The sequence below is a fragment of the Hylobates moloch genome, unplaced genomic scaffold, assembly GCF_009828535.3.
Source record: "Hylobates moloch isolate HMO894 unplaced genomic scaffold, HMol_V3 SCAFFOLD_21, whole genome shotgun sequence".
Lineage (NCBI taxonomy): Eukaryota > Metazoa > Chordata > Mammalia > Primates > Hylobatidae > Hylobates > Hylobates moloch.
This window is the reverse complement of record NW_026652296.1, coordinates 143,797-153,960: the sequence shown is the minus strand read 5'-3', so window position 1 is coordinate 153,960 and position 10,164 is coordinate 143,797. Positions and strand designations below refer to the sequence as shown.

Genomic DNA, 10,164 nt, shown 5'->3' with positions numbered 1-10,164 from the left:
TGCACTTCCAGAGTCTGTGGTGGGGTTTTTTTGTCAGAGGAACTGAGCTAGAAAGAGATGCGAATGATGGTTCAGCTCTGAGAAGCAGATAAACCTTTATAAGTCAGAAGAGGCCTCAATTTCTCCATTTGTCCTGGCCCTGACTGTCACATGCCCTGCAGGACACACACATCTGTCTCTCCTGCATAGCCCTCCTTGGAGTCCTGGGCCAGGTTCTGGGTCCACCCTGTCCCCATCCCAGTGTGCTCAGCCCAGGGCAGTAGGGCACATCACACTAGGTCTTCAGTGGCCTCCCTCCTCCATCCCCAGGGATGTCGCAGGGATGGCAGGTGGAGGAGGCTTTTACCAGCAGAGGCAGAACTGGCAGGAGCAGGTTTTTAAAGACTTGAGGTTGTCATAGCAACTGCATCCCTGCTGAGGTTCGGTGGCTGTGCAGACGTCCGTGTGCTGGAGCTGGGCATGTACGAAAGCCATGTGGCGGCTCCAGGCTGCTGCTGTGGCACTGGTGTGCCTTGGCGTTGGTGAGGTGTGGCACGGCTGTGCAGTGGCGCAGGTGAGGTGAGGTGTGAGGTGGTATGTGTGGCCTTGTGGGGCTCAGTTTTCCTTGCCTGTGACCTCAGCCTATATCCAGCTCCAAAGTGTGGTCTGCAGTGGGGAAGGGCAGGAGCTGGATCTGGCCCTCCCCTGTGCTGACCTAGATTCTGCCTGGCCTGCAGGTCTTGCAGCAGACGTGTGTATAATGAGTCGAGTTGTGCAGGCTCTGTGGTCACCATAGCTTTTGGTACCCAAGGGAGTAGACAGAGGTTTGAATCTAGGACTGGGCAGCTCCCTCACCTTCCACCCCCACAACTGTGGCCTCAGTCATCAACGGACGAGGCCACGTCAGTAGCAGAAGCCGGGCCGTGCCCTCGGCTGGGTCCTGTGGCCTTCGGGCTGCCACCCTGAGCTGGGGATGGAGGTGGGGGCATGGGGCTGCCGCCAACACCTCGATGGTGCTTGCAGCTGTGGTGCTAACAATTCTAACGCCACGCTGTCATCTTTTTGGCTTCTGGAATTTTCAGCCAATTTGGGCTCACTGGGGTGATGCCGCCGCTCATCTGGCCGAGCCTTCTGGGAGCCTGAGGGAGTCGGGACCCCACCCTAAGCGGGGCATGGCGTGGGCCACGTCACCATCCACCTTGTGTTTATGGGATGATTTAAAAGAACACGGCAGTCTCGGAAGAGTGGTGACGGCGTTTAGCTTAATGGCTTTTGATGCAGAAGCCACAAGCGTGGTCTGGGCCAGACCTAGGCAGTCAGGGCTCTGGGCTTGGCAAGGGCACCGTATGAAAGGCCGGGTGGGGATCAAGGGGAGCCAGGATTCAGGCTGGAGGGCCCCTGAGGGGAGATGAGGGTCTGCAGGGGCTGTGGCATGAGGATCTTCATGGCTGCAGTCTTGGAGGAGAGCAAAGTCCAGACAAGCCTAGGGACGGGACAGAGGAGGTGGACAGAGGTGGACAGAGGGGTGGGAGGCCGGCCACGGCCCACTGCACAGGGGGTCTTGGGGACGCCAGCTCAGCCCCAGGCCTCAGCTTAATGGTTGCCTCTCACCCGGGTCAGGGCCCACTTCTTGTGCCCAGGGCCCTCTCTAAGCTCTTCATCATGGCCCCTCTCCGCCTCCCCCCGGACCCCAGGCCAGCTGGGCAGCGCTGTGTCTGTGCTGTGCGTCTTTTGAGCTTTGTCTCGAGCCCTGGACCCTGGGGCTCCTCCTTCCCGGGCCTCTTCCTGAAGCCTGAGGAGCCACCCTCTGCTGGGGGAGGCTGAGTGTCCCTGCCCAGTCTGGGTGAGGGGAGTCACAGCCCGGCCCAGACCCCACTGCTTACATGTATGGCAAGTCATGGCCTTGCTCTCCAGAAGCCACGGCAGCCGGGTGAGGAGACTGTGAGCACAGGACTTGGTGTCCATCTTGGCTGTGCCCTCTCAGGAGCGTCAGCCTGGTGACCTTGTGACCTCTTATGTCCCCTCTGCAGGAAGGGTGACCAACAGTCTGGATTGGCCTGGGACTGTCCAGGTTTTAGCACTGAATGCCCACATCCCAGGAAATCTCTTGGTCCTGGACAAACTGTTTATCGGTAGAGTCTCCCCGGGAGACATATGAGAAAGTGCTCCCCCCAGGAGAAGCTGTGCGGTGCATGAGGGCACCCTGATGTGTGTGGGGGGTCTGGGCAAAGCTGTGCGGGGCATGAGCGCACCCTGATGTGTGTGGCGGTTGGGGGGGCAGGCCTGGGCTCAGCCAGAAGACAGCCCCAGTTCCTCCAGCATGGCTGGGCCCCATCCCACCTCACTTCCTTCCATCTCCACCTTTGCTGACTCCTGGGATCTGAGCCTCCTCGGGTCTGTCTCTGGTTCAGAATGCCTCCTATGTGGCGGGTGCCGACAGCTAAAGACACATCTGTGTTTCATTTTGTTCCCACAATGACCCAGGGGCAGTACTACCGTCATCCCATTTAGCAGATGAGAACAGGAGGCTCTGATGGAGTTTCCCTGGAGCGCGCTTGCTAACCGTAGAGCAGCGGGGCACTCAGCTTCCGCATGGAGCTTCCCAGAGCCTGTGGCTTCCTCTCCAGGGCTCCGGTGGTGTTGAATGTGGGGAGCTCACACTCTCACCAGGGAGACCTCATACCTGTTGCTTATCCCCTGGGAGAGTCTCCGTTCCCATCTCTGGCTGCTCAGGGGGAGGTAAGTGGGGCCCTGCTCACTCAGGACAAAGGAGACTGAGCTGGAGCTCTAGGCCCCTCTTCCCCACCCACTGGAGTGCACCCCAAAGGCACATGGAGCCCCTGGGGTGCTGCCTGTGGTCGGGCCAGAGACTGCTCCACTGTCCAAGCTGTGCTCATGTATGTGGCCTGGGGACTGTTGCAGTGGAACCTGGGTAAAGAGCCCTGCGGACCTGTGCTTCAGACTCAGGCCAGGTAAGGGTGCCATTGTGGCCTAGACAGTCTCCTGAGGGGAGCAGACCAGGGGGAGGTCAGGAGTACAGGTCTGGGACTGGCTTTTTCCTTGCTGTGTGGCCCAGGGTGAGTTACCCAACCTCTCTGAGCCTCTGTTTCCTCACTTGTCAAATGGGGATCATAATTCTCCCGCCTCAGGCTGGAGGCTTGCACATGTTGGGCCAGTGAGCAGTGCAGAGGGAGCCCCGTCTGAGGGCCCACCTGCCCGTGCTGCTCTGGACCTGGTCTGGGGTTTCGGCCTTGGGCCTGGGCAGCTCAGGTGGATGCTTGGAGGGAACACTGACCTCAAGTCAGCTGTGAGTGGGACAGGAGGCTGGTGAGTGGCAGCGAGCTGCAAGCCACAGGCAGGGAGAACTTCCCAGAGGTAGAGTGAGTGTGTGCGTGTGTGTGTGCCCGCGTGTGTGTGCCCGCGCGCGCCCTTCTTAGCCTGGGCAAAGAACTGGGAGACCAGCAGGCCAGCGCTGGCTCTGCCATGGAGGGGAAGCACTCGGAAGCCCCACTGTTCCTGGACTAGCTCTGCTGAACCACGGAGGGGCCGCCGTTTTCCCTCGGCTGGGGTAGAGGAACAAGGTCCTTCCCTTGGCTCCTGGCTGAGCCAGGTTCTGTGCGATGCGGCCCAACCCTGACCCCCAGTGGCCAGTTCCGAGAACTGCTGCGGAGGAAAAGGGACCATTCAGTAGGGTGGGGGTGGGGGCTGGCGCGGTTTCCGGTGACCCTAACCCCCTTCCTGAATAGCCTGGGTGCCCCCCAGGGAGGCCCCAGTGCTGGAGCTTCGGGCTTGGTGACAGGACTGCCGAGGCTTGCGCGGCACTCATTTTCGAGTGGACATGGGGGCAGGCAGGCCAGTCTCTGATGATTTAAGGATGCTGTGGTTTGAATATTTGTCACCTCCAAAACTCAAGTTGGAATTTAATCCCCAATGTGGCAGTATTGAGAGGCGCGGCCTTTAAGAGGTGATTGGGTCACAAGAGCTCTGCCCTCATGAATAGATTAATTTATTTATAGATTAAGGGTTATCACAGGAATGGGGCTGGTGGCTTTATAAGAAGAGAGAGACCTGAACCAGCACACGCGCAGCCCCTCACCATGCGACGCCCTGCACTGCCTTGGGACTCTGGGGTTCCCACCAGCAAGAAAGCCTCACCAGATGTGGCCCATTGACCTTGGGCTTCCCAGCCCCCAGAACTGTAAGAAATACATTTTGTTTCTTTTAAATCACCCAGTTTCTGTTATAAGCAGCAGGAAACAGACTAAGACAAGCGGCAAGCCAGCCCCTGCCCACAAGGAGCTCCATTCTGGTGCTGAGAGACCCAAACACACAATGATGCTCTTTGTCTTGCTATAGAGACTTGTGGTGGCCCCAACCTCAACTTGCCAGCAATTTGTAAAAGAACCAAGTCAATTTTACGTAGCAAATTAAACCCCAGGGTAAATATGTGTGCCTGGATTCCAACAGTAGGTAAAGACTCTTAATGGTGAAAACTACGACTCCCATTAAAACTCTTGTGTTCTGTTCTTGCCACTGGGTTTAAACAGCAACTCTGTGCTAGTCGCATAAAGAATATTTTTGTCTGGACCATCCACGACCACGTTCTCCTCCTGGATGTGCACAGAACCCCCGGGCACTTCAGGAGCTCACTGGAGCTGGCTCCACCCCCATGCCCAGGCTCTGATGTGCTTGGTCTGGATTGGGGCCTGGGCACCAGTATTGTCCTGGTTTTGTGTTGCTATGAAGGAATATCTGAGGCTGGGTAATTTCTTTTTCTTTCTCCTAGGTGAGGAGAAGGATAGAGGCTGGGTCATTATAAAGAAAAGAGGTTTGTTTGGTGCACGGTTCTGCAGGCTGTACAGGAAGCACGGTGCCAGCCCCTGCTTCTGGGGAGGCCTCAGGGAGCGTGCACTCATGGCGGGAGGTGTCTCATGGTAAGAGGAGAGGCGAGAGAGAGGGGAGATGCCAGGCTTCTTTAAAACAACCAGCTCGTGTGGGAACTAATAGAGCAAGAACCCACTCATCACCATGAGGAGGGCACTAAACCATTCATTCTGGATCCTTCCCTGTGGCCTGAACACCTCCCACCAGGCCCCACCTCCAACATCGGGGATCAAATTTCAACGTGAGGTTCAGGGACAAACATCCAAGCTATAGCAGGTATTTCTGAAGAACACCCAGGTGTTTCAAACCTGGGGTGAAGCCATGGGTTAATACTGTTTTTCAGACACGGCTGGAGACCTGGGATTCCTACACCACAGAGCCTCCCTGCCAGAGTTCTCAGCTCCTGGGGAGGCTGAGGCGGGTGGATCACTTGAGGTCAGGAGTTCAAGACCAGCCTGGCCAACATGGTGAAACCCCGTCTCTACTAAAAATACAAAAAAGTAGCCAGGCGTAGTGGCACACACCTGTAATTCCAGCTACTCGGGAGGCTGAGGCACGAGAATCACTTGAACCTGGGAGGCGGAGGTTGCAGTGAGCAGAGATCTCACTACTACACTCCAGCCTGGGTGACGGAGTGAGACACTGTCAAAACAAAAGAAAAAGAAGTATCATGATAAAAGAAATAACATTTTAAAAAAGACTGTGGTATTTGCCTCAAGATAGACAGATCAATAGAACAAATTAGAGAGACCAGAAATAGACCCACAAATATAAGCAAGTGATTTTCAACAAAGGTGCAAAGGCAATTCAATAAAGGCCAGTTTTGTTCTCCGTAAATGATGTTAAACAGTTGGATATCCATATGCAAAAAAATGAACTTTGATCCATACCTTGCACTATATTAAAATATTAAGCCAATATGGATCATAAACCTAAATGTAAAACCTAAAATTATAAAACTTCTATAATAGGACATAGGAGAAAACCTTTGCAAACTTAGATCAGGTAAAGCATTATTAGATAGGATATCAAAACATAATCCATCAAATAAATAAGATGTTTCATCAAAACTAAGAACTTCTGCTCTTCCAAAGACACTGCTAAGAAAATGAAAAGACAAGCCCAGGCTGTAAGAAAATTTTTGCAAATCACATATTTGATAAAGGACTTGTATCCAGAGTACATCAAGAACTCTCAAAACTCAATAACGTTAATGGAAAAAAACAGACTCTGTAAAATATTTTAAAGAGGTTTATTCTGAGTCAATATGAATGACCATGGCCTGGAGAACAGTTTCGAGTTTCCCGAGAAAGGGTGCCCCCAGCAGTCAGATTACACTTTGATTTCATAGATTTCAGAGAGGCAGGAGTTACAGGCAAAGACAGAAATCAATACATAGAAGGTAGACATTGGTTTGGCCCCACATGACAGGATATCTTGAAGCAGGGTGTACAGGTTATACGTGGATTCAGAGATTCTTTAATTTGAACTGGTTAAAGGAATAAAGTTTAATTAAAAATTTAGAGTCAGCAGAAAGGAACGTTTTGAGTTAAGATATAAGCCTCTTAACCCACAGGGGTACGTGACTTAACTCCTGTCTGGCACAGCCTTAGGTCCTGTTTATAATTTGATATCTTATTGTCACAAAGAGTTTGTTTTGTTAGTCTTATGAAATCTGTTTTAACATTAATGCTTGAGGTGTTTGATGAGATGTGTCCAACTTCCCTTACCATCATGTCCAGGGATTCAGTTTTTAAGGTTTTCTGGGGTTCCTTTGGCCAAGAGGGGGTCTGTTGAGTTGGTGGGGGGCTTAGAATTTCATTTTTTTTTTTTTGAAACAGAGTCTCCCTCTATTGCCCAGGATGGAGTGCAGTAGCGCCATCTCAGCTCACTGCAGCCTCTGCCTCCTGGGTTCAAGCGATTCTCCTGCCTCAGCCTCCCAAGTAGCTGGGATTATAGGTGTGCATCACCACGCCCAGCTAATTTTTTTGTATTTTTAGTAGAGACGGGGTTTCACTGTGTTAGCCAGGATGGTCTCGATTTCCTGACCTCATGATCACCCACCTTGGCCTCCCAAAGTGCTGGGATTACAGGCGTGAGCCACCATGCCTGGCTCAAATACTACACTGTCTTGATTCCTACAGCTTTATACTCAAATGCTACACTGTCTTGATTACTACAGCTTTATACTCAAATGCTACACCGTCTTGATTACTACAGCTTTATACTCAAGTACTACACCGTTATACTCAAGTACTACACCGTCTTGATTACTACAGCTTTATACTCAAATACTACACTGTCTTGATTACTATAGCTTTATACTCTGTTTTGAGGTCAGGTAGTGTGAGTCCCTCTAACTTTGTTTTTCAAAGTTGTTTAGGGGATTATAGGTTCTTTGCAAATTTCTATGCAAATTTTAGAATCAATTCGTTAATTTCCACAAAAAAGCCTCTTGCAATTTTAATTGCATTAAATCTATAGATCAGTTTGGGTAGAATCGGTATATGGCGTTTTCTGATCCATGAACACAGCATAACTCCTATTTACATCTTTAATTTCTCTCAGCAGTTTTACAGTTTTTAATGTACGGCTTCTGTCAGTTGTATTTCTAGGTATTTCATATTTTGGATGCTATTATAAATAGCATTATTTTTAAAAACTTTCAGCTGATTATTCGTTTCTAGGATATAGAAATCCTATAGATTTTTGTGTAATGATTTTGTATCCTGAAACTGCTGAAGTTGCTTATTAGTTGTAGTAGCTTTTTTGTGGATTATACCCAACTTTCTACACAGATGATCATGTCTGTGAATTAGACAATTTTTTCTTTCTAATCTGGACATCTTTTATTTCTTTTTCTTTCTTATTGGTTTGGTTAGAGTGTCCAGTACAATGTTGAATAGAAGTGAACATCCTTGCCTCCGTCTTGCTCTGAGGAGAGACATGGGTTAAGATTTAACTTGGGTTTTTCATATCAGGCTGACGCATTCTTCCTATTCCTAGTTTGCTGAGAGTCTTTATAAGGAATGGATTTTAGATTTTGTCAAATGCTTTTTCTGCGTCTATTATGATAATCATGTGTTTCCTTTTTTAGTTTGTTAATATAATGAATCACACTGATTTTGTTAAACTAACCTTGCATTCTGGAATAAACCCTGCTTGGTCATATTGTAGTGCTTTTTTGAATATTGATGGATTTTGATTTACTAAAATTTTGTTAATAATTTTTGCAGCTGTGTTTATGAGGGATATTGGTCTGTAATTTTTTTTCTTGTGGTGCTTTTGGTATCAGAGTAATGCTGGCCTCAATGAATGAGTTGGGAGACAGTCCCACTTCTTCAGTTTCCTCAAAGAATTCTGTGAAATTGGCATTCTTTTCTTTCTGGAGACAGAGTCTTGCTCTGTTGCCCAGGCAGGAGTGGCGTGGGTCACATCAGGGCTCACTGTAGCCTCAACTTCCGGCAAAGTGATCCTCCCATCTCAGCCTTCCAAGTAGCTGGACCAGAAGTGTGAGCCACCACACCTGGCTAATTTTTAATTTTTAGTAGAGACGGGGTCTCGCCATGTTGCCCAGGCTGGTCTTGAACTCCCAACACTCCAGGGATGATGCCTTCACTCAAATCACAGCCCCTCTGGCTGTTCATTCCTGGAGACCCTTGTGCTGCATTGGCCCCTGCTTGCTCCTGGTCCGTCTGGCCACCCTCAGGCTCTTGCCTGGTGTGTCACACCTCCCTCATCTACTGTCCCTCCTGGCTCCAGGCACCTGCCCAGATGCCACTCCACCATCTCCCCTCCTGTTTGAGATGCAGGGCATGACCACGGGTGCTGCTCTTAGAGCTTCATGCTCTGCCTGCCCCACTGGGAAGCAGCTGAGGCCTCAGTCAGCCACCTTGGGGGCCCAGATTAGTTTGAGACACTTGAGACCTGTTAAGTCCCGTCCCACAGACCCTTCTGAGCCTCCTCCATCATCACACATGTGGGAAGATCCAGGCCAGTGGGGCCTGGCCAGACTGGTGATGGGGAGCATCCCAGGGGCTTGGGGACACTTGGTGGCCAAAGGTTGGAGAGGGTGGAGGATGCTCAGCCAGAGCCGGAGCAGCCCCTTCAGTGGGACAGTGGTAGAAAACTGATAGTAATGCAAACAATTCTTGTTCTAGAGCCGCAAAGGAGTTTTGCTCAGAGGAATGAAGTGGATGAGTGTTTTGTGGATATTGACCTGTTTTGTGTCTATTTCTTTTTTTTTTCTTTTTTTGTTTTTTTATTATTAATTTTTTTGCACACAAAACAATAAACATTTTCTAAAAATACAAACAAAAAGATGCATATCAAACATATTAGGAAGGTTGCACATGGGAAGACGGGGAATAGAAATGGGGAGTGGGAATTAAAGAAAATAAATGAGAGAGGGACTTTGTATGGATCAGTGATAATAACTCAATCCTCTATTTGACAAAGAAGAAGGAGAAGGAAGAGGAAGAAAAAGAAAGTGGGATAAAGGATCAGAAAGGGAGGAAAATAGAAAAAATTAGAGTATGACTCCAGGGTGGACCTGTTTTGTTGTCACTGGGTTGGTTGGTTGGTTTGTTGTATTTTTCATATGTTTTGCCATGTTGGCCAGGCTGGTCTCGAACTCCTAGCCCGAAGTGATCAACCCGCCCCGGCCTCCCAGAGTGCTGGGACCACAGGCATGAGCCACCACGTCCAGCCCCCACATTGCTTCTGGCCTCCGTGGTAGACCTCCCAGACGGGGCGGTCGGGCAGAGGCGCTCCCCACATCCCAGACCGGGCGGCCGGGCAGAGGCGCTCCTCACTTCCCAGACGGGGCAGCCGGGCAGAGGCGCTCCTCACTTCCCAGACGGGGCGGCCGGGCAGAGGCGCTCCTCACTTCCCAGACGGGGCGGCCGGGCAGAGGCGCTCCTCACTTCCCAGACGGGGCGGCCGGGCAGAGACGCTCCTCACTTCTTCCCAGACGGGGTGGCCAGGCAGAGGCGCCCCTCACTTCCCAGATGGGGCGGCCGGGCAGAGGCGCTCCTCACTTCCCAGACAATGGGTGACCGGGCAGAGGCGCTCCTCACTTCCCAGCGCTCCCCACCTCCCAGACGGGGCGGCCGGGCAGAGGTGCTCCTCACCTCCCAGACGGGGCGGCCGGGCAGAGGCGCTCCTCACCCCCCAGACGACCCCTCACTTCCCAGACGATGGGTGGCCGGGCAGAGGCGCTCCTCACTTACCAGACGGGGCGGCCGGGCAGAGGCGCTCCTCACTTCCCAGACGGGGTGGCCGGGCTTTGTGTCTATTTCA

General features: G+C 51.4%; 1 protein-coding gene across 1 annotated transcript in view; it reads left to right on the top strand.

Annotated features, from left to right (window-relative positions):
- The first annotated feature begins 529 nt into the window (after window positions 1–529).
- MYT1 (myelin transcription factor 1) overlaps window positions 530–10,164 on the top strand; it is a 110,827-nt gene continuing 101,192 nt past the window's right edge. The window contains exon 1 of the mRNA XM_032143297.2: window positions 530–553. The gene's annotated coding sequence lies outside the window, so the exon portion shown is untranslated. The remainder of the gene's footprint in view (window positions 554–10,164) is intronic.